A 9,764-nucleotide genomic window follows, 5' to 3' on the forward strand; every position below is an offset into this window, starting at 1 on the left:
TATGAATGGAGTCTAAGATGTCCTAAAGTAACCCTAACTCGACTCTGCAACCTCAGATTTGTTTCCATTCTGGACCAACCTACTGTAGCAACTACATCTTCCTACCCTGCACTACAAATCTGTAATCGATCTGATTTCACTCTCTTGATGGCATCACTTTTTTTTATTAAAGGGGCTATCCAGTGTAAAGGCAACGTTCTTTTTGCCCAGTTCTGAATTGGCATTATAGGATTTTAGAATGTTTCATTGTTTGGTGGTATCATCTGGGGTTTTGAGACATACTGGTACATCATTCACACAATAGCCTATTTAATACTTCCTTGTAAAACTGGTTGCTGTTCTTATATCCGGGACGCAATATTCCTCTTAGTTACCTTTCTAATATTTCAAAGAGCAAGTTAGTGAAGCGGAGATTGAAAAAACTACAGATAGTATCCCCTTGTTGGGGGGAGGGTGCAAAATGTAAATCATCCCTTCAAATTTCTGCAAAACGGACAAACTTAGAGCAATATTTATGGCCATGTCAAGCAGTGCAGCGCAGCAAGTCACCTTGCTGCACTGTGTGACACACTCTAAAGCACACAGAGAGGCAACACAATATATTAGAAAAATACACAAGAATGCAACAGGTAACTCAATTCAGACTCTTCAATAGTGTGAAATATGTTCAGTTTAATAGATTCTTGCATCATTCATGGCGATAGATGATTGGATAAAGCAGCAAGCAATACAGCCAACGCGTTTCGCCCCAATGGGGCTTCCTCAGGGCAGTTATTAGAATCCTCCAGTTTTATAGTGATCCTTAATGTTACAGGATCACTAAATCTTATACTTATCAGGAGTATATATAATCTCTCTTCTGAAACCAGCAGTAATCACAAACAAATCCTAAGTTTCTCCCACACTTTCACTTGGTAGTCCACAATTCCTTAAGAAGCCTTGAATCCTCAGACTCTTTCTCGTAATCCAAATTCAATAATCCCTTGTTCACTTTGATAGGTGACTCTCAATGTATTGAAAATGACTTCATTTAGGGTCCCGGTGTGATGCCGTGCTTCTCAGACCGCCGCCAGCCTTTGAAATTTCCACTGCATGACAGGGAGTAATGAACCATATTTAAGTCAATACAGTGCATTTCTTCCTTTTCCCCAGTGCAGGTGCCATTTTGGCTGCCTAGCACCAATGCAGGCACCCTTGCACTATGGTGCTTGGGTGCCTCCGTTGTTAGGCGGAGTGTTTTTGTGCAAGAAGGGAGACCTTCCTGCACACAAAAAAATCGCCTGAGGCATATTCCTCTTTCTATGGTTGCTGCAGAATTCAGCACACATAGAAAGAGGAATAAACGGGGAGATATAACCATATTTCTCCTTGCTATGCCTCACCTGGGGAGTTGTAGGTTTTTGGTGCACTCCTAGGTCTACTACTTCTGATAAATTTGGAAATGCGTCAAAATCCATGGAGGTTGCATGGGAACACCCACACAATGCCCATGGAAATGCCACTTTGGCGCAGTGTAATGCAACGCAGCATTTTGCGCTGCATTGCTTGCGTGGCTTCATAAATCTAATTATTAATATGCGTCATTCTTGAGTGGTGAAAGAGCGACACCAAGGGGATCATAAATATGCCCCTTAATATCTTGCAAGCATTGTGTAGATTTTCAGACAATGCAAAACATCACAAGATGGAGAAACTCCTCATCAGTCAAGGTTTTTGCAAAAAAATATCCCCACGTGATAATTCTTGTTTTTTGATGGGATGTGGAGGTTCCCCATATAATCTACTTTTGTAGGTGGAAAGTTCCTACATTTAAAAAAGCAAGCTGTGGTAAACCAACAGGTCTTGCCTGTGTGAGAGCAATTGGCTTTTTGCCATTGTCCTTTAGCCGTGTTGTACAGCAGCGCAGCTGCTGTTCAGCATGGCTAAAAGTTAGTGGAGTGATATAGACTAGATTCTCATAGAGAAAGTGGCATAGAGGAGAGAGAAGTAGAGGCAGCGGCGTAAAGTGGTGTGGAGTGGAGTAGAGTAGGGTGTGGCATAGGATAGAGTGGCGAAGAGTAGAGTGGAGTGGTGTGGAGTGTAATGGAGTCGAGTTCTAAGAGTGGAGTGGCTTGCAGTAAAGTGGCAAACAGTTGAGTGGCAGAGAGTAGAATAGAGTAGGTTAAAGTAGAGTGGCATAGACTGAAGTGGCGTATAGTAGAGTGGCGTAGAGTAGAGCTGCATAGAGCAGAGTAGTGTAGAATGGCAAAGAGTGAAGTGGTGTAGAGTGGAGGGATGGGGCGTAGAGTGAAGTGGAGTGGTGTGCAGTGGTGTGGCATAGAGTAGAGAGACGTAGAGAGTGGAGCGGTGTATATTAGAGTAGCATACTGTGCTGCAGAATGGATTGGTATAGAGTGGAGTGGTAAATAGTAGAGGGGTGTATAGTGGGGTTGAGTGAAGTAGGTATGGCGTGGTGTAGAGTAGAGTGCAGTAGAGTGGTGTGCAGTAGAGTGGAGGGACGTAGAGTGGAGTAGCAAAGATTGGCAGAGATCGGTTTAAAGTGATGTACAGTAGAGTGGAGTGGCATAGATTGGAGTGACGTAGAGTAGAGTCTAGTAGAGTAGAATTGTTTAGGTAGAGTGGTTTAGAGTAGAATGGCGTTGAGTGGCGTTGAATGGCGCAGAGTGGAGTAGAATGCCATAGAGTGGAGTGGCATAGAGTGGTGTAAAGTGGAGTGCCATGGAGTGGCTTGGAGTAGTGGTGTAAAATAGAGTGGAGTAGAATAGAGTGGCACAGTGTGGGCTGGCATAGAATCAGGTGGAGTGAAGTAGAGTGGCATAGAGTAGTGTAGAGTGACATAGAATAGAGTGCTGTAGAGTGGCATGGAGTGGCATAGAGTGGAGTGTAGTGGCAAAGAGTAGAGTGGCACAAAGTAGAGGCATGTGAAGTGTGTGTCGTAGAGTGGCATTGAGTGATGTAGAGTGGCATAGAGTAGAGAGGAATAGCGTACAGTGACGGAGAGTGGTGTGGAGAGGTGTAGAGTGGCCTGGAGTGGCGTAGAGTAGAGTGAAGTGGCATAGAGTAAAGTGGTGTGGAGTAAATTGGAGTGCTAGAGTGGCGTAGAGTAGAGTGACGTAGAGTATTGATATAGGGTGCGGTGATGCAGAGTGCCTTAGAGAGGGATTACATGGAGTGGAGTAGAGTAGAGCGACACAGAGTGGCATGGAATGGCATAGAGTAGAGTGTCATAAAGTAGAGTGAAGTGGCATAGACAAGAGTGTGGTGAAGTAGAGTGGCGTAGAGTAGAGTGGAGTGGTAAAGAGTAGAGTCGAGTGAAGTGGAGTATAGTGGGCATAGAGAGACAATTCAGTAGTGTGGTGTATGGTGGAGTGTGGTGGAGTGGCGTAGAGCGGAATTGTGTATGGTACAGTTATTCAGAGTAGTGCAGTTGTAGGTGTAAGCAACTAAAGCATCAATAAGGATGGCAGACAGGGTGAAAGGAACATAAATTAGAAGCCATATGCCTGTGTTAAAAGTAGGGAAGCACATTGCATGTCCAGAAATAATACTGAAACACTTATAAAATCAAAAAATAATGCATTGCGAAAGGACGAGGAAGTAAAAAGACGAAGAAGAATATGTGTACTTTGTCTATACTACAGGGAGGATTTAAAACAAGAAAGGAAAGTAAGCCTACGGAAGCTAAACAATCGAAAGATTGAAAATGGGATTAAGAGCGCAAACAAATAATGGTATGCTGGGGACGCGTTGTAAGCCCAATGAATTGTAAACAACAAGTCTCGCAAAACACTGCATGAGCTAAGTAGGCGAAACGAAACAAATGCAAAATCTGCGTAGCTTGCATTTTTTTTAAAAAAAACACTTCCCAAAGTTTTATAAGTAAGCACCATTCAAACAAACTAATTAGCAGGACCTTCCAGCCCATTTAATATCACCTTCCAATGCTGATACACATGGAAAGTGAGGCTAAAAGACATTAAGTCATTTGCCCAGTGTCACACAATATGGTAATGGAAGAGCCAGGATTATTTTCCAGATCACACTGGCAAGCCCCCATTATGGCATGTGCCACTCTAATTGCTGAACAGTGGTGAATCGTGTTTGACATTGGCAGACAATGCCACATTTAGAGCGACACTGCGTTTTAGATCAGTCATTGCACTAGATTCTTCTTTGGTTAATAGCAGTGGGCATTCATGTGTGAACATGTGTCTTTTCTTAGCATGTGAGTTCAAGCTTCATCTAGTTCTCATGAATGACTGATGGACCTGGAGCGGTGTTAATCTCTTATAGGATTGGGATTTAGAACTCATTTGGTTCTACTAGAATGAAAGACAGGGAAAGTTTAAACCTTAAAGGGTTATTTTCAGATTGTTATGTTAACTAGAGTTCGATTTTGCATTAGTGAAATGCATTTATTTCCGAAAAGAACAATGCTAGCAACTGTGGAATGCAGTCAATCAAAGAAGGGCTGCGGGCAAGTGGTATGAGATATTCAGATGATCATGTTCAAGTTCTGCTTGTCTTTCATATGGGGCAATATTATGACGCCTTTTAAGATGCTGTGGTCTACAGGAGGTGCGTTAACGCGTGCTTGACAAAATGAAAATGTGGTCTATATTTTTTTAACGACAAAAACAAGTTAATTTGGGTTTGTAACAGTCTTCAGTGTCATATCAAAAGAGGCTTCTTCACCATATAAGGAGTGAATGAGTAACAGTCTCGCAAAACTTTCAGAAATTGGCAAAACCTGGTCAAACCTATTGGGCAATTGTTGATAAAAGTACAAGAAAATAAGGAACGGGTGGCACAGACGACGAGAAGGCGTGCGGGATACAGATTGCCCCAAATCTGGCTCCAATGCCAGGAAAAAGTGGCGGAGAGTGTGTATAAGCGAGTGTCATATCTTCAAGTGTTTTTGTCGTGATCTTTACGGGGTACCAACTCCTGATTTCATATTCTACGACGCTTAAACGTTGAAGTGACCTGTTCTTGAAGACTTTCCTATTGGCGTAACTACCTTGGAGGAGTCCCTAAGATATTTTACAAATACAGACTTTTTTCTTACCACAGCCTTAGCCTCATTTTTTTTTGTATTTAGTTGTGTGTAAAGCAATAAACAGTTCGTTATCAAAGTGACTTGTGTTGTTTTTTGTTTTGGAATTGTTTATTTATGTTGTGTTTCCACATTGGTGCATGCTTTGGCCGTTCTTGACAGTGATGGTTTGGTTCGGTAGTTTGTTACTGAAGTATAAATTAAATTCAATCAAAGTAATAAACATGTAAAATTGTAACTGAATACACTTACAGATTAGCCCCCATATTCATGTTCTGTCATTTTCATATTCATCCACTTCTGTCGCTGTTGTAAAAAACTCACAAATACATTGTTTTGTAATAGTCTAAAGAATTGTTGTTTACTGACCATTAAAAAGTAATAGTTCAGAGCCCAGACTTGTTGCTTTACATTATGTTTATAGTGTGTGTAATAGATAGTGCATGCTATGCAGATAGTAAGTTCTGGGAGTGCCTTGTTAATGTTCACCGCTTACACCTTTGTCACCATTATAGGCTTCAAAACACCTTTTATCGGCTTGGTAGAAAATATGTTTTGCTTCCATTGACCGCGCCTAACCCGCACTCCTCCTGCACTCTCACCTTGATAGTAAAGTGCGCTCGAGTCCACAATGCAACATATTGATCCTATACAAAACTTTTTTTCCCGTGCCCTCCTCACATATCCACATCTTCGCTTTAGTTTCTTCCTTCCACCTTCACCTTCTCATGCACTTCTAGTTCTAAATTCCATCCCATTCCTTGTCCAGAAGTGTGTCTTAGTCAATGACTCTGGTGAAAGAGGGTGAGTCTTTGATCTTTCAACCAGCCTCGCCTTGAAAAAGATGGTGCAACGAATGGAGGTCGTTGAGGTGCAAGACGGGAAGACACCATGGGGTATTGGGGTTGTGGAGGACTTGGGGGATTAAGAGGACCCTTGGAAGGACAATAGTTAGAAACGTCAACAATATTTTTGAAGCCCTTCAAACCCACCTGAGGTTTAACCTGTGTTGTACAAAAGAGCTTGAGAAGAGCTGACAATACACCGGCGAGTCGATACCAAGGACTATGTGTCACATGCAGGTTTTAGGCTCCTCATCCAAGGAGATATATGAGAAAGTTTAGGGGCCGCTGCAGTGGTATATGTAAAAGGATTGCAAAGCTAAGCAGATAACTTGGTGTGTTAATGAATGTGTCTATGTGTCTGAATGCGTCCACACATATCTATACTATGTAAGATTTCTTATGCTCTGAACCTAAATAAAAGGAGCAGCAGGAAGCTGCATGTGAATCTTTTTTTAATGCCATCAGCACTATCTTACACTGGTATTGTGGAAGCCATCTTTCCTATATGATACCAAATGATTGAAGCTGTAGGCACTGTTAAGTTGACATAAGAATCACTGCACAAGATGCTTGTACTTTTCCATTTTGCCTCAGTAAACTGCTATTGTAACGCAAGGCTTGCTCAAGAAAGACACAGGAAAAGAGGAAGATGCACTCTTAGACACAAACATTTCAGCGTATCACATTTCAAAATGTTTCTGGTAAGTGCTATGTTGCTGCAAATTGTTCCATGGAAACGTACAAAGGCTAATACATTGCATTACAATTGAAAGTCCCAGAAGCTACCTACTCGAGACACGTGGTCAGCAACAGTTTATTTTGGACCATAAACGGTATAGAGCAGCCTAGGCCTTTGCTAATTGGTCAAGTAGGCGATGCTTAAATTGTGCTAAGTATATTATGATGCTGCATCCTGTTGTGGTCTGTGTCTATAAATGCTTGTGTTTTACTTCTGCTATTCGAGCACTCAGCACCCATCTGAGGGTCCCATGTATGTTAAATAAATTCTCTTTATTTTACTCAGGTCGTTGTGACTGAGATATGATTTTGGGTTCTACAGATATTTTCAGTTTCCACAGTATGGAATCCGGTGAAACTCAAAAACAGTTGCATGTGGTGTGGCAATGGGGCATACCAACATAGATTTCCGGTACATTTCTCGAATTGGGATTTAGGAAGCAGGAGCCCGTGGACGATTAGCCCGCAACCTCTTCTAGCGCTTCTCTCTCCTGCAACAGGAAAGGTGTCTTCAAACATTCAGTGGGAATAATTTTTTAAGACAAAAAGGGTACGTTGCATATACCTGTAGAGTGCATGTGTGGGGGGTATACGAGGTTTGAAGTAACTAACCCTGCAAAGGTTCAAGGCAGCTTGCATGTGTCTGGGGTGCTGCTGATACTGACCCCAGCAGACTCAGCTCACAGCCGCAATACCAAAGTACCAACCCAAAAAAGCATTTATTGTTACGCCTCTGCCCATATCACTGCTTCTTTGCTAAACGTCCCTTTCTTTATAACTAGTTCACTCTCCGTGTCCCTCTTTCCACTTTGATTGCATGCCAGATGCTTCCATGTCACTAGGAGATTCCCATTATTGGACTTTGCTTTTACATGTCATTGCTATCAGCCGCGTTGGTCAATTAAAATGAACCAAGACTACAGCTCCCAGAATACACTGTTATGTTAATCAGAACCAAGAACTTGAAAAGTTGTGTTATGGTGTCATTTAGGCATCTGGGCACCCTACACTTTCCCCATCATTATTAATTAAATGTACCCTCATTAACCTCTCGTCAATAAACAGAATACATCCCCTCCAGCTCTCCTGGTTTTTGCATCCTTTCCTCATCTGCCTTCCCATGTTTGCCCCTCCAATGCACAAGGGGAATTAACTTGTACTAGCCACTGCTCTACAAACGGCCCTGGTCCATTCATGAGCAATTCATCTAATTCAAGTATTTCCCTTTGCATTCTGGAACTTGTAGTCTGTCCTGTTTATCCCATTGGATGAGCTAGTCCTGCATGCCCCTGGGTATCAGGAGAACGTTGGATCACCTAGTCAGATCAATCTTTATCGCTGTGTTATACAATATAGGCCCATTGTAACCCATATGATTCAACCCATCTGACAAACGATCTCTTTAAAGTAAGTTGTTTTCAGTATTCTAGTTTGAAAGAAACGCTCAATATCCCATAGGGTCACATCGTGCGATGTCACTTCCTGTGCTGCCTTCAAGAAGATTTTGGTGAAAAGACAGCACTACTTACTACCCTCATTTACCCCTCAGGGTCACAAAGTCTTGCATTGGCAGAAGGCTTAGACAATACCCTGGGTTGTGTCGTGGATTTATTGGGCATGATCTATTATGCATATCTGGTATAATCACAATTGCGTAGTCTAGTTAAGAACGTTCAATATGTGGATACATAAATAAAGGTTATTGGTGATAACATTATTAATTCATTTGGAAAAATAGAGAGGTCTGCATTCATTTTCAACTGAGATCTGTTTTTCTGTCTCCAAACCACGACACCACGACATGAATTTCCCCTTCACCATCATTGTCCATGTGAATATTTGACCATACTTGCCTGGGGTCTCCATATTAGTGACATACCTCGCAAGATGAAAGTCTAATGTTTCACGTCAGTGGGCTGTGCTCGTCAATCTGGAGGTCAAAGGTAAAGTAGATACACAATCCTCCCCGTGTGGATGAACTTCACAGACCTCTGCAGTAGATGTATTAACCTGATCTTTTTACTTTGATTTAAATCCGCGGTCAATATATTACATAACGCTCTCTGCAGTCGGTGCATTGATCCACTGCACTTTCTCTCTGAAATTAGAACATGTAGCCAGACGATACTCAGATATTTCGCGCCGGGATGCCCCCGGGTAAGCTGAGCGCGTTACAAGTTTCATATAATAATAATAATAATAATAATAATAATAATAATAATAATAATAATATTTGCATTATGTGAATTAAACCTATGAGTTTTCAGATTAGGTTTAGAACCTTGACCAGCTGGGCACAAATGGAGCTCTACAGTCGGTATGTGAGCCCACTGAACTACTTCAGGAGGGTAGGGAGTACCTCACATAGATTCGATTGCTAGCCGGGAGCTCTCTCAGTAAGAATGGAGCATGTGACATACAGAGTACACCCAGACCAAGTAGATGCAGTAACCCACTGATCTGTCTCATTATGGGGCCAATAAATTATACACAACTTCCTCCAGTAAATATCTTAATCTACTGAGCGTTCTCACTGAGATTGGAATCTGTGATTTAAACATACATCTGTGAATTAAGGCTACACACAATTGTCATGTGAGATTCACTCAGCCAATTGTAATGTAATGTAAATGTAAATGTAAATGTAAATGTAATGTAAATTGATACTTGTATAGCGCACTACTCACCCGCAAGGGTCTCAAGGCGCTTGTACGAATACCGCTGTGGAACCCATCCTGGCTTTCCCTGTGAGGCGTCCACTCCTGGGCACCCCCAAGGTGGAGGCCAGGCATCCTTAGCGTTGTGGGGGCCGTTGTGGAGATTAAGCAAGCTATTGCCTAGAGTTGCAGAGTGGGACTCCATGATTGGAAGAGGCACCGAGGCGAGAATTATCAGGTCGTGGAATTTTGAGCCCAAGACCCGCCGAGGCGGGAATTGAACCCTTGTCCCGGGCCAGACCTCTGCATCAGGGTCTGCCGCTCTAACCATTGAGCCACACTTCTCCACAATTGGTTTTCAGTTTGTGAATAAAAACTTTGGACTCTCTGAAATGATGGATCTCTGAAGCCACTGATTTTACACGTCATTCCATTTTAAGCCCTTTGATCCCTACAACACAATTGAGT

The sequence above is a fragment of the Lissotriton vulgaris genome, chromosome 5 (assembly GCF_964263255.1).
Source record: "Lissotriton vulgaris chromosome 5, aLisVul1.2, whole genome shotgun sequence".
NCBI lineage: Eukaryota > Metazoa > Chordata > Amphibia > Caudata > Salamandridae > Lissotriton > Lissotriton vulgaris.